The 16,702-nt window shown below is 40.8% G+C and overlaps 1 long non-coding RNA gene across 1 annotated transcript in view; it reads left to right on the forward strand.

Annotated features, from left to right (window-relative positions):
• Positions 1 to 16,134: 16,134 nt before the first annotated feature.
• LOC116663608 overlaps positions 16,135 to 16,702 on the forward strand; it is a 37,936-nt gene continuing 37,368 nt past the window's right edge. Inside the window, exon 1 of the long non-coding RNA XR_004319828.1 lies at positions 16,135 to 16,466. This is a non-coding gene — a long non-coding RNA (uncharacterized LOC116663608). The remainder of the gene's footprint in view (positions 16,467 to 16,702) is intronic.

Here is a 16,702-nt window from a genome sequence, read left to right on the forward strand (position 1 = left end):
TGGAGAAACCCCTCCCTCAGTATGCACAACTACAGTAGGAGAGTCCCCAGCTGGGTTCTCGTTCCCCAAGGGTGGTCCTCGTCTCTGTCCTGTGAAAACAATACTTCCTGCTGTGTCCTTCCAGTCACAGAATGGTAGTGGCTTCCTACTGTTTCTAATTTCTAGGTCACCTCACCATCACCTTGTCAAAACTTCCATCATCTATGTAGCCAACTCCCTGTATTAAGTTGCTTCTGCTTGAAATACCTAGAATGTCTTTTGTTTCCCTGCCTGGACCATGATGGATAGACTGGTCTTACTTAGAAACTTCCTTCTCAGGAGCAGTATTTCCTTTGAAACTATCCTCATGAGAAAATAATCAAGAGAAGAATAAAAAAGAAAGAAAAGAGCTACTGAAAGTAAAAGCTTTACATGAATCTCTTTATATAACAATTCTCCCACAATACAGTTATTTATTTGTGCATCTACTGCAAGTTTCTTTTAAAATGATGACACTTAGGAGTCCTTGAACACTTGAATGTCTGCACACTTCTCACCTGAAAATTTTCTCTAAATAATTTGTTTACATTCTATTTAACTGTCACTTGATTTGCTGCTAAAATTATGTTTTTATGTCCATATTCAACATTATATCTTTGATATTTTTGATACAACACATACTAAATTTCATTAGCAGTATCTTAGTAAAATGAAATAATTGTGGAAGAAGTTTGAAAGTCAAAAATGAAAGGGGACTAGATTTCACATGAGTTATAAGATAGATTTTGGTTGGGAAAAGGGAGACACTACCCACCCACCCCCATTTTTTCCTAGCCCATCTTCATCAGGAACACTTGAGCCAACAAGAGAAGTCTCATTTGTGATTTAAAGAGACGGGAACTAGGTAAATATTTAGCCTATCCCTAATTATCCTTTCTAATACTGAATATTTACATTTCCACATAGCTGGAATTTTCTCTCAGTGATCTGGCAAGTATAAATTATCCTTGCCCTCCAGACGCCCAGGTTCTACAAGCAGAATATCAATACTAGTGTTTTTAAAAGACTGCAGTTTTATTATTAACAATTAGTAACTGGTTTTGAACATGAACACCCTGACTTGCTGTAGCTGCGGTTACTCTGCATTTACATTGAATAATATTAATTCAGGAGGCCCTTCACTGCTTGCCAATGCCAAAGTTATTAAAGCCTCCAAAGCCTATTTTGAAATCCTCTCACCAAAATTCACTTAATACATCAGAAGTGCGCAACAGAGGACTATCGTGGAGAACCGCCCATGGCTTTTAAGTAGTGAAAATACAGGCACCTCATTTTTAATGTGGAGGGTTGGCCAACCCGCCAAGGCTACCAGCAAACAATGAATGTTCTGACTCCGTCCTTGATCAGAGCCCGGTAAGCCCCATGGTTAGCATTTCCCAGCTTAACTTTTGCTCTGCTCCTCTCTTCACTCCTCTCTTCATATCAGGGATGCCCAGAAAACATCTGAATTTAAGCCACTCCTTACAAAATCAACCTGAGGTGATAGACCTGATCCACAGGGTTTTCCCTGGAGCTAGGAAGAGCCAAGAAAGATTGGAACTGCTTCCAATAAAAGCCTCCACCTCAAAGAAGCTGAGAGGTTTAACCAGCAGTCCTGATGCCTTCTTGCTGACAAAGGATGAATGTTTTCTGTTGCTAGGGCTGGGGCAACGCGATGCCACAGACCAAGTGGCTTAAAAAACAGAAATTTATTTTCTCACAGTTCCGGGAAGTAGAAGTCCAAGATCAAGGTGATGGCACAGCTGGTTTCTTCTGAGGTCTCTCTCCTTGGCTTGGACATGGCCACCTTCTTGCTTTGTCCTCACTCTGTCTTTTCTCTGTGCCAGCACATTCCAGGTGTCCCTCTGCGATTCCACACTTCCTCTTCTAATAACGATCGGATTAGGGTCAGTCCTAACGATCCCATTTTGATTTAATTACTACTTTAAAGGCTCTATCTCCAGATCCAGTCACATTCTGAAATAATGAGGGTTAGAGCTTCACCAAATGAATTTGGGGGCAGAGGAGTAGGGAGACAGGACACAATTTGGCCCATGAAAATGAGTCTGGAAAAATTTGTCTTTTTTGGCTCCACACTCTATTTTCTGTGAACTTTTCTTCCCTTGGTGTTTCACTCACCCAATATCTTTATTCTTGAAGATCCTTTACTCTTCAATTCTACCAAAACTCCTTAGAGTAGGATGCGAAAAGCTCATGTTACACTGATTTAAATGACATGTATTAACTTTTTCAAGTATGTTTGCTTTCAGTAAGGGTTGAGCATCAATTAAAAAGAATAAAATCACATTTGTGAAATTGTGGGCACCAGCAAGTCAAACCAATTGTAGTTGCTGGTGTCTTTGCATAGCCTCTGAAATTGCGTCACATCTGGAGCCATCTCCGTCACCTACTTGTAAAGTCAGCTGTGGTCCCCATTCTCCTACACTAACTACCATCATTATCACTCAAACCTACCTGACGTTTTCTTTATTATTGTGCATTTATAGAGTGCCAGTGGGATGCTACACCCAAGGCAGCTGCTAAAAGTTGGTAAGTAGTGCCTGAATACAAATCTCCAACCCAGAGCTGCTAGAAATTATGTTTATGATTCAATAAATGGGCTTTTTTGACTATTCCCCAAACTGTGCCCCAGCATGACCTGAGTGGACTAATCCTGCTAGGGGTACTATTTTGAGATGTCATAAATCTAAGCTTCTGGCTCTTTCTAGTCATTAAACATCCCATGAAACTTTTCATAACACTAAGGGTTTTTAATCCCCAGCTTCTGGCCAAATTCCAACTGGAATAATTATATTCTGCTTACTGTACCTAAATTCTCATGTGGAAATATGAGAGATGCTTACAGTTGTCTTGTATTATCTCCACAATTAAACTGTAATCTGTAGAGTAGGCTGTGTAGTTTTTCACGTGGGAGGAGGCAAGTGCCGTACAATTCTCTAAGTTGTATTCCCAATCAAACCCAATTCAGCCGTTCCATTTCTTCGGGGTCTTGGAAATAATTTGCAGGCTAAAATGCAGTTGGTAAGTGCTAAATTTTATGTTGTCTTAAGTCATAGGGAGTAGAACACAGGGTTTCACCTGAAGAGTCTCTTTTCCAACAATAGGAAAATAGAGACTCCTTGCCTGAATTTCATTCTTATTCACATGGTTGTTTAGAAAGTCAGTTTCAACTAAGAAACACACAAAATGTTACAGGCAACTTGAAGTCACTGGATTCTTCTGATTGCATGAGAAGTGAAGAAGAATGAAAACCTGGTCTTCTAATGTGTCACCTACAGGAGGGGAGTTTCCAGGTTATTGTTAAAGAGGGAAAGAACACCAGTTTTTCAAAGGTCTGGTCACCTGACGTTCCAAAGATCAGTAAATTATCTCCTTGAGGAGTGTCTACAACCTGAAGGGCCTTTAAATGGGTCAAGGGGTAGCCGCTGCTCTTGCCTGCGGAGGGTCTAGCAGGCATCTAGTGCCGAGGTTAAAGGAGGGGATGAGGAACCAGAAACATGGGCACCAGGCCAGGGCAGCCGTGGACGATGCTGAGAGGAAGGCTGCGTTAAAGGACTCAACTTGCCCCTATGAAACGGTAGTAGGAAGGGCAGTGGAGCCAGGCGAGAGGCGTTTGCTCTCATTACTAGTCAAGTGGCCTGGCATCTCTTGGGGAAAATGGACAGATAACTAATCCTCTTCAGCCGGGGCCTAGGGAAATGTTCTTTGCAAAACACCTACACTTGTTCTTGGGTTGCGCTTCCTATTTAAATGACTTCAGGAGTTTGATGAATCCAACCAGCTGTCCCAGGGGAGACCTGCATCTGCATGGTCCCACCAAGATGGAGCAGCCAAACCCGTGGAAGAGGACCCCAGGACAAAACGTAATAGTCTCTATGGAACCTTTTTTTTTAACTCTTCCATCAAGAACACAGAACTCATATATCCAACCTGCATTCCTACACCACAGGTGGAGCCCGGGTTCTCTTTACAGGGACAGTGTGGAACAGAAACTGTGGAGCCTCAAAATTTCGTTAATTTACAAATTCATTTTTCTCCTCCTTAATTGTGTTTTATGACTATCCAAATACCATTCCGGCATGACTAAACAGAAGTCCAAGTGGAATAGATCTCCAAATATTGATTGAACAGATTTCCTTCTGGTCAATAAGACAGTAAATAGCATGTCTCACCAATTCAGATATAAGAGAGACTTGATCTAAACTAAGACAGCTTGGAAAAATCAAGCTACAAATCTTTAAAGAAACAGTATATATTTGGTATTTTAGTGTACATTTAATTCCAAAAATTTTCACCCCTTCACAAGAAAATATAACAAACTGGAAAACTATAAAAATGCATTTGGTGAAAGTCTTAGAGTTATATTCTCATTTAAGCTATTTCCACTTTTCCCCTCTCTTCAAATTTTGAAGCACTGTCTTTAAAACTGTTACATACCCAGAAGGGTTGGCAGAATTAGGACTGGAATAAAATAGGATCCGATTTGTAAAATCATCTTCATATATTTGAATAAGGTATGCTCCCCCCTCTCAAACTTTTTCTGTAAAATGGCTCTTATAGCAGTTGTTAACACCATAGTGTGAATATGAGGCAATGTGCTATCTCTCTCAGTAATATTTGCATTTTGGATCTCATTTCTAATTGTGGAATGAAATAATCTGTTCCAGATAAAAGAATTTTAAGTTTCAGCCCAGAAATTATTTTTGAGCTCTACTTGATCACCTTTTTTGGGTAGCTTGAAGGGAAGACTCATAGAAAGTAGTTTTTCTTGAGAGAATATTCTCTTCCTGCCAATTTAGCTTTACGAAACTACATTGTTTTACATTATGTATGTTAATCAATGCACTTGGAGACTGCAGGGAGCTGGAAGGACTTAGAGCTGGAAGGACTTTAAAGTTTATCTAATCCAATCCCCTCACCCAGAGATTTTAAAATAATAAATCTACAGCTGTCTTTAAACTAATCTTTGATACAAACAACTCACTGTTTCATAATGGTCTTCCTTCAGATGAATCTCCATCTAAAGTGGTGTGATTAGTACCTGTCTCTCGTGTCTGTGCCTTTGTATCTGGACAGGTCCATCTGCACAAGCCCAGAGACACAGCCCTGGAGGTGCTGCTATAGGACCACTCACATGGATTCTGTGCTCTGACTTGTTTTCTCCAGGGAGGTGACCGATTTAAGCAATGCATGATCTCCAATCTCATCTCCTTATTGGCTGGTAGTAAACACGTGTGCAAAGGCAGTCTGGGGTCCGGGATCAAAATGTGACCCTTGGAAGAGAGAGATTGACAGGCCACATGGGGAGAAGCCCCTGACCTGGGGTACACTGGCACAGCGCTCTGGCCACGGAGCTCACCAGCCACACATACATACCAGTAGGCACACACCCATCTTAAGACGAAATCACTTAACCATCAATGGCCCACTTTTCAGCAAATGAATGTTAACGCATTATCAAGTTTCCAAGCAATTATTCAAATCTTTAGGATGTGCTAGGTCTCTCTTTCTCTGTTCCTAAAGAGTGTGTTGAGTTGTTGACTGGTGACGGGAATGAGTGACCTAAGAAGCAGGGTGGAATTTATTCTCATTATGAATAACAGACTTCACGTCGGCCCTGGCATGATCTACAAGGCTTAACACACTAAAGCTAGAGATCACAAGTTACCCATGACGTGACGGAATTTGCTTTTTAATGAGTGCATTTCATCTAAACTCATGTTGTCATGTGGAGCCATGATGTCACCTAAATGTAGTTAAGCCTTAAAAGGTGCCATATTCTCCTCCTGAAATATTATTAGTATTTTACTAGGCTCCTGTATCCTATAATAGAAGGCGAAGAGAGACTCCAGGTTTCCGCACTTCCCGTTTTCCATGATAGACGTGAACTTAGCATGCTTTCAAGGAACGAGTACGATTGTATGATTATTTATAACAAAGGCAATTTTGTTCTGGGTTTTGAATGAAGGATTCAGAAAATAAAATGCAAACAATACAGAAATGTCTGAATCTTAACAAGCATAAAATTGATCTGCTTTATGTTACATGTGCTGAGTAAAAATTCATCTTGAGGAAGTACACAGAAGAGCATCCCTGACTCTCAGTGAGGACACCAACGTCCCAGTCTTGTCGTTGTTGTTTTCAATTACTGTACACTTTCCCAAGAGGGACATATTAAGCAATATAGCACATAACGTAGAAGGCAGATGCCAGTAGTTTGCCAGAAGTCAGAGAAGCCCACAGCCATCTCGCAGGTCTGTTCCAAAGCAGCTCTGAACAGGGCACTGTGCCATTTGAAGTGGGTAGGACAGCTCTAAGACCCTCCTTCAGCTTCGAGCCTGCAGAAGAGTGACCCAGATTTTCACTGCTCTAGATCTACTCAAGGGGAATCTTACTCCAACTAACCATTCTGGAGGGGAATTCCTGTGCACAACAAAATCTGCTGTGCTCCAAGTCGCCAGTGACAGCAGGAGTCATAATGTAGAACTTCCTGTGACCAGAGGGTCTAGCACACAAACTTACATGTAGTAAGTGCTTGACAAAATGTGTTTATTTAAGAATATTGCATGTTTAACAACTTGGGTGACATTATCACCCTCTTCATTCACTTTTATTTCAAATGCACCAAGAGCCCAGCAAGAGCTGATCTCTTGTTACTTAATTAGTTTTCTGAGTCTAGAAATTGAGTCATACAACAAGCTTAGAAACAGAATGCTGGGAGACAGATAAATTCAAAAGGTCTGAAAAAGATGGGCCATGGACACTTAACAGCTTTTGAGGTCTCCTGAATTCCTTTGTATCAAAGAAGCTTCATTATTTATAACTATTTGATATAAGATTATTCTGCAGATCCAAAAAGAGTGATGTTTGGAGGAAACAGAGCAATACTACCACTCATTAATTCAGATAACTAAAATCTGACCACCATGCAAAATATGTTGGTTAATTTGTTTGCCCGGCCCAACTGTAGGTGAAATTGTCTGAATCACAGTTCCCTGCATGGAAAATAGCCTTAGGCTGTTTTGTGATTAAGGATGTCCACAGATTCAACCAGCAACGAAGACCATTGGCCAAGAAGGAACCAATCAATTTCTTTCTCCTAAATTTTTTCTAGGAGATGCATTCAGATGGTGGTCGTTGCTAGCCCTGCTGGATCATGAGTGGAGGCAGGACCAGCGGCCAGCTTGGGTCACGCCCAGAAGAGCTAAGCTGAGAAATCCTCTCAAGTAAGAGCCCACCCCACTTCAAACAGAGGTTTTCATGACATCAAAATGCCTCAATGAGAAAAACACTCTCCATAGCTTCCAGTGTTCAATCCCAGAAATACAAAAACTTTTAAAAAAGAAAATCTTTCCAGCTAATGAAATGATAAAGGCCTTATAGGGGGAGAGATAAAGACAAGTTTTGAAATTCAGGGCCAAATTCAATCCAAAAATATTAAAAATCAAATTTACTTAGTGTTTCGCTTAAATAAACACATGAATGGATGGCATATGATGACCATAGGGTGTGCCAGCAATAATGATAACACCAAAGAGAATTAATTTCTAATTTTGTAGAAGCTATTTGGGTGTTTAATTTATTAGTACACGTCATCTGGCACTATAGTTCAATGGGCAACGAAAACTTCAGCGCCAAGATATTAGCCAAGAGGGTCTGGAATAGAAGTTAATAGACCCCCTCTGGCTAAATTGGAGATAGTTGGCAGTGTCATTGAAATGTGCATGTGACTTTGCAGAAGTAACTCCAGTACCAGGCACTTACAAATGTGCAAAATTCCCCAAAACTTCTACACAGGAAAAATGTCTAAGGATAGCAATAGAAAACGATGTTTAAAACTAAAAGCAGCCTTGCAAGTAATTACATGCCCACTTGCTCAGGGTGATAAATTACACTTGCCCATGCTTTTTATATTTCTTCTATGACTTATGAGATGATTATAGGTAATCTTTTTCTTTCCATTGATACTAGTAAAGTTGAGTCCAGACTGTCCATGTCAGTCTGGAATAAAACAACTTTGATTGTGTTCTGGAGCCAAAACAGGTGGCGAGAGAATGTAGCAGCTAAGACTAGGCTGAAAAATAAGGAGGGGAGGTGGGGCGGGTGGAGTAGAGAATTACTGAAGACAGGGTCAAGCCCCTGGTAGCACAGCTGTGTGAAATAAATCCCAAGTATGATCAAAATTGCAACTGACAACCTGAAGACAAGTGGAGGTTCCAGGAGACAGACAGCTCATTGAGAAAGCTTGGCACCCACTAATTTAGCCAGAGCATCATGCAAGGAAAATAGAATGCAGATGGGGTGAAAAGCAATGGAGACGTGGTAAGAGAAGGGATTGTAAACATCAAGTCCATCAGGTGAACTTCAAGGCACTGTGGGGGGCATGAGGCTGTGTCTGATGGGTTCAGAACTGGTCAAGCCAGGTTCCCACCATCCTCAGCATAAACATGACTTTCCCCTGTAGCCACGCAGTTCACAAAGCCAGTGACCTTCTTTTCATCCCTTTCCCAGGTAAATTGCTATTTGCTCCAAGACTACCCTTTAACCTAGTCCTCTTAGTCCAAAGGTCTTTGGTGACCATGTGCTCTTTCCTAGTGACCATGGTGCAATCAGCCTTCCAAGCAAAAGATCATTTTTCACAAATCATGCACATATGAATTCTGTTGGTATTTCTCTCACAATTCACCATTATTTTTGGAGGAGGGAGTCTCCTCATTGCTAGGACCTCTACCTTAGTCATACCTTGATTTTGTCTAGCTTTGGATGGCAAAACCATATCTCCAGTGTCTATTATTTTTAACATAAAGTTATTCCAATGACTTTGCAAGAGTTTGCTTTTTTTCCTTTTAGAATCTTAAAATTTAAAGCGTTGTTTGTGGACAGCTCAAGCAACTTCCCTCTCCTGTAGGAAATCTTGATCAATAAGACTCAATCTTATTGTCCATTGTGGGAAAGGTCCTGCTAGAATGATCCTTTATACTATTGATTCATGAATAGTTCTATTTTTCTGTACTTTTATTGTTAAAGAAACACACAGAGCATCTGTTCTTCATGACAGTGTTACACTGATGTAAATATGGTAGTCATTTCTTTAATTGATCTTCTCTTCTACAGGTTAAGTTATCCTGGACCCTTTTCTCATTTAACTTACAAGATAATTTCTATAATCTTCACCATCCTAGCCATCCTCTTCTGCACACAATCCTTTCTGCCAATGATCCTCTTCAGGTGTGGCTCCCAGGCAAAATATCCTGGGATAGTCCAAGCAATACTGAGACCCAGGGGACTGTAATGTCACTCAAACTAGATATTTTGTTAAATCTATGCAGGCTAAGATCTTGCTGGCTTTTTAATAGCTACATTATACTCTTGTCTCATAGGGAGTATGTCATCAACTAAAACCTACCCCTTTTTTTCTACATGATCAATACTTATTATTTTCCATCTTCTGAAGATAGCTGTGTAGATAAAGAAGGATTATGACTGAATATTCAAATATGACCCAAAATGCAAAATCAATAGATGAACCCACGCTGAACCCCAAAATTGAATGAATGGCAGTCATTCTTTACTAAATAAAGCTAGACATCATTTGTTTGACTTACTTCCATCTCACTGGAGCAAGGCTACTCCAGGGGTTGGGAGAGAAGGAACATGGAGTGAACACACTGCAGGTGGTGGGGATGTATCTGACAAATGGCAAGATCGCCAGTTGGAGAGAGAGAATTAAAATCATAAGGATTAGTAGGAAATATCCAGAACCATAAACTTGCACAAAATCACAGGGGGATGTCTTAAAAAACATAAAGAGATACTTTGTCCTTATTTAGTGGGCATTGGGAAGAATTTAATATTTGAGCATGTCGGTGGCATATGATAAACAGTTAATATTCATATAGTAAACAGATATAATAAAGTAATTCTTGCGGATATCATCTCACTTAATTAGAACCCTGCTCTTGAGAGAGTGGTCCAATGGTGACAGGAAAGATGGAGTCAGAACAGATACAGGAAGAATCCAGAGCAAGGCCATCTGAGCTAATGTGATTTTCAGCAAAGACTTTCACCAGAAGAGTCATGGCTAGCATAAAGAAAAAGGAAGCCAAGATACGACTGACAGTGAAGTAGCTGGATATGGTGACTGGATGTGGGAAGCAACAAAGTAAAAGAAATCAGTCATGACCACACAATTTTAATCATAATAATTAGGAGAATGGTAGTTCTCTTAGCAACAATAGAGGGAAAAAACAGCAAGAGAAGCTGAGACATTTCTGTGGTGTTGGAAACTGATGTTTTGGGATATTATTAAGGTGACTGTGTCTCTGGGACATCTAGATAAAAGGTCCCAGTGCACAGCTGTAAATGTATGTGTGGGGATTGGAGTCCTACTGACATTAGAGATGTTGAAGACATGGACTATCTAGATGAAGTTTTAGAAATAAATGAGAATTTCAAAGGAGAAATAGTGAAAAAGAGGAGCAGAGGGTATTAAGAAAAATTGGCAAAAGAAGTAAGAGCACCTGATGGTGCAGCAAGAGAGGAAGGGAAGTCCTATTGAGTTGTCATCCTTTAAAGGCAATGCAGGAGGGAAATGGGGCTGAGTATGTGAGTCAGCAGGGGGGCTGGATGCTGCAGAGAGTCTGAAAATGACACAGCTTCTAGGACAGGCCCCGGTGTGGTCCAGCTAAGCACACTGCGCGGGCTCTCCAGAAGAAGCTGGAATCTGCCATTTGACTTCTCCCAGCACGAGGAGGACAGGCCCATATACTGGTGCTGGAAGGAAACTTACTGGAGACACAGGACGCTGGTCGGGTTCAGAGAGGCAGTTAGCATTATGCAGAATTAAGTGTACTGCTGAAGAGTCTAAGGAGAAGTGATACTGAGATATTGGAGTCACGCGCTGGGTAGCCATCTACCAGGGGTTAGGAAACTCTTTGTCATTAGGATGTAATGCAAGGGATTCTGCTCCCTGGGGGACAGTGGCCATAACAAGGCAGGGTCCAAATACTAGAGGACATAGGATTCTAGGCAAACTCTAAAACACAGACACTAGGACAAGAAGAAAAAAAAAGAGACAGAAATTGGGTAATAAGTATTAGAATTTTGCACAAAGTCAAGGCTAAAAGAACAGCACGAATGACTAGTTGCTTAGAGTCAGAGAATTGGGCTGTAGATCCCGAAACTTCCGCCTGAGGTTACAATGGTTTCTGGAATCTGGGGCAATTTCAAACTTGCAGAGGCTTCCAGTGGCCACGCTATGAAGACCTTTCAATTTCAGAGAATGAAATTTGACTATAAGAATGCTTAAGAATGTCTTGAGGAATAATAGCTTCAACCAGGATATGAATGGTAGCTGGTGTGAAAGGCAAGTAGCAAGGCATCAATTAATGAGTGAGTAAGAAAGGATGTTGTGCATGGAGACAGCTAACTGATGGAACTTTGCACCAAAAGAGAGAAAGAGGGAGAGAGAGAGACAGACAGACAGAGGTAGTAAGGTCCAGAGAAACTTTTCTTTTGTATCTCTAGGTGATGGAAATAAAAGCATCTGTAAGCAGATAAAAGGAGCCAATGGAAAGAGGAACCATTCATAAACTTATAAGATCAAAAAGCAGGAGAGAAGGCTGTCCGTCACACAAAGAGTGGATATGCCAACAGCACATTTGAAGTTGCAGCCTCTCAGAAGGGGCCCAGGGCAGTGAGAGCACTGGTCTAAGAGTCCAAAGGCCCACATGTCAGTCCTGAGTCTGCCCCCAGTCCACCATCCAAACCTGGACCAGTGCTTCTTCTCTCTGAGCCCCGTTTACTCAGGAACGAGGGAGGTGGCCTGGATCCTTCAAGCTCATAACTGATCAGGAACAGGTGGGACACAGAGATGTGGAGAAGGACAAAGGGAAGGAAGCTCTGAGCAGCCTCAGCGTTCTCAGGAAATTAGGAAGCAGCATAACCTGATGATGGTGATGGGGGGAGGGCATTGCACGGGGTACAGGAAGAGAACGAGAATCGGCTGAGGGGCTGCCAGGGGCCAGCGAGGCCAGGAGAGGCTGCTCAGCACAGCGGCCAAAACGTTGGCCATCAGGCCAGCTCTGAATTCTGGCTCAGCCACTTCTAGGTTATGAGAGCGCAGACCAACTGCTTAATCCCTCTAAACCTACTTTCCCTTGGTTAAATGAGGCTACTTGTTCCCTTATGATTAGTATAAGAAAGTAAGGAATTAATGAAGGAATTCAATAAGATAACATACCATACGTGGTGTAGTACCTATTATATTGCCAAGCCTTTGTGTTCAAACAAGCTCAATACAGTTGAAATAAATATGAGGATGCAGCTGAAGGTGCATGAGAGAAACTCACAGTGACCTCCAACCACGAGAGTTTCATAACTTTGCCTTGTACTGTCCTCTTGAAGTGAGAGTACTTAGAGCAGTTAGTGAATAGGATTCATCGAAAGGTGGAAGCAGAGGAGGCAGTTAGGGTTTTTGGAGGGCAGATGGATGTGTGACCGAAGGACTGACCAACAGGCAGAGAAGGAAAAGGGAAGGACCATTTGACTGGGAAACCAAGGAGGAAGTTCACAATTCAAGGGGCCAAAGGCCTCAGGAGGGGTGCGTCTCCAGTTTAAAAGACCACAGGAAGCCTGAACTTTGGAAGATGTGGTCGAAAAGGAAACACAAAGGGTAAAGAATCAGAAGGGGTCGTAGGGAGAAGTCCAAAAAAAAAAAAAAAAAAAAAAAAAAGACTAGACAAAGGAAAATGCAAAGAAAATTTCTGGAATGATAGATGATTTAAAAAAAAAACAACTCTTTCTCTGGCCAATAGATTTTCTTGTATGATGTTTCATACTTTTAAAATATTCTACCATTAATACTTTAAAATATTCTACAACCTATAATGTATTATTAGTTAAATCAAAATACTGAATCAAGATGAAGTAGTAATAAAACACAAACAGAGGCATTAGAGAGGAAGTGGCTTGGCCCCAGGAGTCTACCTTTTGAAGAGGAGGGCAAGCAAGTTCCAAGGAGACACAGAGGCCCTTACCCGGTACTGGGCATGTTTGCCTTCTTCATGAATTTGAAGAGGCGCTCACAAGTATTTTTAGTGCTGGTGATAGGATAACCATATAACCAAGCCTGGTGCAAACCACCTCTAGGTTCATTAGCAAATGCCTTAATTATCATAACTTACAGAGCACTTACTCAGGCGCCAGGCACCACTCAACACTATTTTATTTAATCCCCACCATAAGACCCTAGGAGAAAGGGACTGTGATTTTGCACATTTTACAGATGAACCGAAGCACAGAGATACAGCGTCACTTGCCTGAAGTCACTGAGCCAGGCGCTGGCAGAGCCAAGATTGACGTCCCAGCACATGCGTTTAACTGTCAGATTATAGAGAAACTGCAAAATAGAGGCAAATTCTCTGCAAATAGTTTTATGTTCTTCATTCAAAAGAAAATGCATGAATCATAATTTTTTTCTCTTAACATTTCCCTTTGTGCAATTCCACAACCCATCTTTCTTTGCATAACTTCCGATACTCACTTGTGGTTTTAGAATCTTCTCTGGAAGAATGTATTTGGGGGTCCAAGGAGGACAAATTAAAATAAAATAGTAACTTCAAACTGTTGAACAAAGTTGTCCAAAATCTCAGTCTTTCAAGACAGCAAATTTTGACAAACTTAACAATAAAGTCCTAAAAATGTAATTGTGGCTCGGTAACACTATTAAATATGTATACTGTGGTCTTTTTGACAATTGCATTAATCCCTTTACAAAGCCTTCAGAAGTTCCGTCACAGAAGCATGGATGCTGTTTTGATCTATTTATTACTCTTAAGTGTTCAGAGAACTGTCCTTATTTTCTAATTAACACTTTTTAAGATAAAAAGCCATGTATTAAATCAATCTGAATGATGGTTGTTTGTGAATCCCACAAGATAAGGCAATTTGCATGTTCACTTTGTACTTACAAACCAAATCTGCACATCTCCAAAGCAGCCCCTTATAATGTAAACCTTTTGTGAGTATTTGTAACTTGAAAGAAAGTTTGGCCTACTACAGAAGCAGTGCCAATTATCTAAAGGGCTTCGTTACCGAACATGATTAAGACACAAAGATGATGGGTGGTTATTTCATATTGTTTGCTATGGAATTTGAGGAAACAACGTTTCAAACATCTAGGATTATGGATTATTCCCTTTTTATGGGGAATGAAAACAACTCATTTCCCTCAATGGTTAACCGCGTTCGAAAGTAGCCAGTTGCCACTCACTTGGGGTAAAATCCCTTTGATATGAATTAAATCGCTTGCTGATGAAATGCACCTTTCAGCGACCTGTTGGAGTTTCAGCTGATGCCGTAGAATACTTTGTGATGTGAATTCCAGCATCAGTGCTAAATCACAGTGGTGATTTACTAGTGGATTTTCAGTCCTGAAGAGTCAGCACTGGAAGATGTTTACCAAATTAGACTTTCACGAACAATAGCTGCTCTCATTAAACAGCGGCCTTTGTTGCCGGCACAGGCTATGGTTTCCACATGGTTATCGTGCAGTGTGTTCACACTCGGGGCTCTCATCAGATAGGGTTTCTTTGCTTTTGCAGGATCTGTCTTCGTTGAGCTTTACGTGCTCAATCAACTTTGAAACCATGTGTAAAAGCCCCAGTCTTCACAATTCCAAAAAGCATCCTTTATCTTTTCTAAACAGTTCAACCTGTGCTTTCCCTTTGCCAAATAAGTCAAGAAACCAGAAAGACCATGTTGGCTAGTGAAAATGGTATCAGATTTTTCTTTTTTTCCTAAGGAAAATAAAAACCAATGCCCTACATCGGTCGACCTCTCTTGAATGGCTCTGTGAAAAAATAAGATACGAAGAAAACTACTGGGGCACTGGGTTCTGAGATGGTGAGAATATAATGCTGACTTTTCCTAGGAAAAAGCAGGGGATGTTTTTTCTTTATTCCACAAGTGTTTATTGACTATCCACCTGTATCAGGTGTTGCTACACTATTATAGGCACTGTAGGTAAAAATGTAAACATAAAATCCTTGTCTTCATGGGGCTTACTTTCTACAAAAAAGACAAGCATTAAACAAATGACTCAATAAATATACAAAATGTCAGCTCAGAGTTCCTATAGCTGCTAGATATGTCCACTAAAATTCAACTGCTTTAAACTTCAGCAAGAGTGAAGAAACCAAGGCTTGCTTATCTCAAGAGCAATCGGAACTTACTTTAACAAGAAGGAGCTTCTTTTATAATACATCCTTACATAGCAACTGCTCCTTAGGAGCCCAGGCACACAGACTTCATATTTTAGGTTCAATTATAAATTCTACCTAAGCATCATAGCACTTCCCAGCACTTTATATTCTGAATCAGTACTGGAACGATCAGAAGGCGCATCATTGCTGACTATTTTGGGCAAGTTTAGTTGTGATCCGGTCCATAGCAAAAGCAACTAGACAGTCTCTTTTGAGGTCTCATCTATCACTATTATTAGATGATTAACAAAATTATACCTTTTTCTTTACTATGTCATGATTATAATGAGACTAAATATGGACAAATAAAACATATTAGCAAGTAAAATCCTAAGGCAGTGGATCTCAGCCTTTGGCTTTTTTTCCCCTGAAAAAACACGTGGCAAATGACATTCACACGTGGAACATCGTTTCATGGACGTTTAAGGATTGATATGGTCCCAGAGACATTAGTTAAATGTACACCTTCCCATTCACTCAAGAATGCAAACGGGACTATCAGTGAGCCAAAATGAAATTATTATAGGAATAGCTCTGAATCCTCCACTCTGATTTATTTTTCAGTAAGTCAGTTGAAAACAATTATTAACCACAAACTATTGGTGAATCATCTCCCAAAGCATCACAACAAGTGTGCGTGCCACAATGGTGCCTTTAGGGCCCCTGACCTAGATAGACTAAATTCTTCGGAAGCTAGGTAATCGGATGTGACATGAATTTTTAGAAATTCATTATGTAGCTAAATACCAATAACCAAAGCCAACCAGTGCCATAATTTAAGCACTTAATTTGCTTTATTACTGTCATTTTCTCCTACCTGGCTTCCTTTCTCTCTTCTGTATGAAGGGCTTGATGGTAGAGGGGGGCGGGGGAGCTGGTTAGCCCTCCCTAGAGCAGGTACTTCCTTTCCCTGGCAGGCTTCATGTCTTTCAGACCACCAGTGACAAGGTGTTGATATGTGGAAGTAGTTACCTCAGGCTGGCTGTTCCTGCAGCCGGGCTGGGAGCAGTCACTTCAAGGGAAAGCTCTGCAGCCCCTGCCAGCCCCTCTGGTCCACAGATGTCTCAGGAGGCAGCCCCAGCCTTTCTCGGTTGCAGCCGTGGGATTTGCAAATGGTCAGCGCACCGGCGTTGTAACTGACTTCAAGGTGGACTTTTACAAAAGGTAAGATACTTTTTGGCTTCAGAAAAGTGTTTTTTAATATTGGTTACACTCCAAAAAAAAAAAAAAACTTTTAGAGAGGAATTCCTTCCTTTTCGATTCAAGTGGGAACATTTTGTTCTTTCTGTGAATGAATCCTTTGCTTACTTTGGGGTAAATGTGGTTGTACATGTCCTAAGTTTAACTATAAATCCTTCTGAAAATGCAAACTGAAAGCACACTTTCCTTCTCATTAAATT

The sequence above is a fragment of the Camelus ferus genome, chromosome 5 (genome assembly GCF_009834535.1).
Source record: "Camelus ferus isolate YT-003-E chromosome 5, BCGSAC_Cfer_1.0, whole genome shotgun sequence".
NCBI lineage: Eukaryota > Metazoa > Chordata > Mammalia > Artiodactyla > Camelidae > Camelus > Camelus ferus.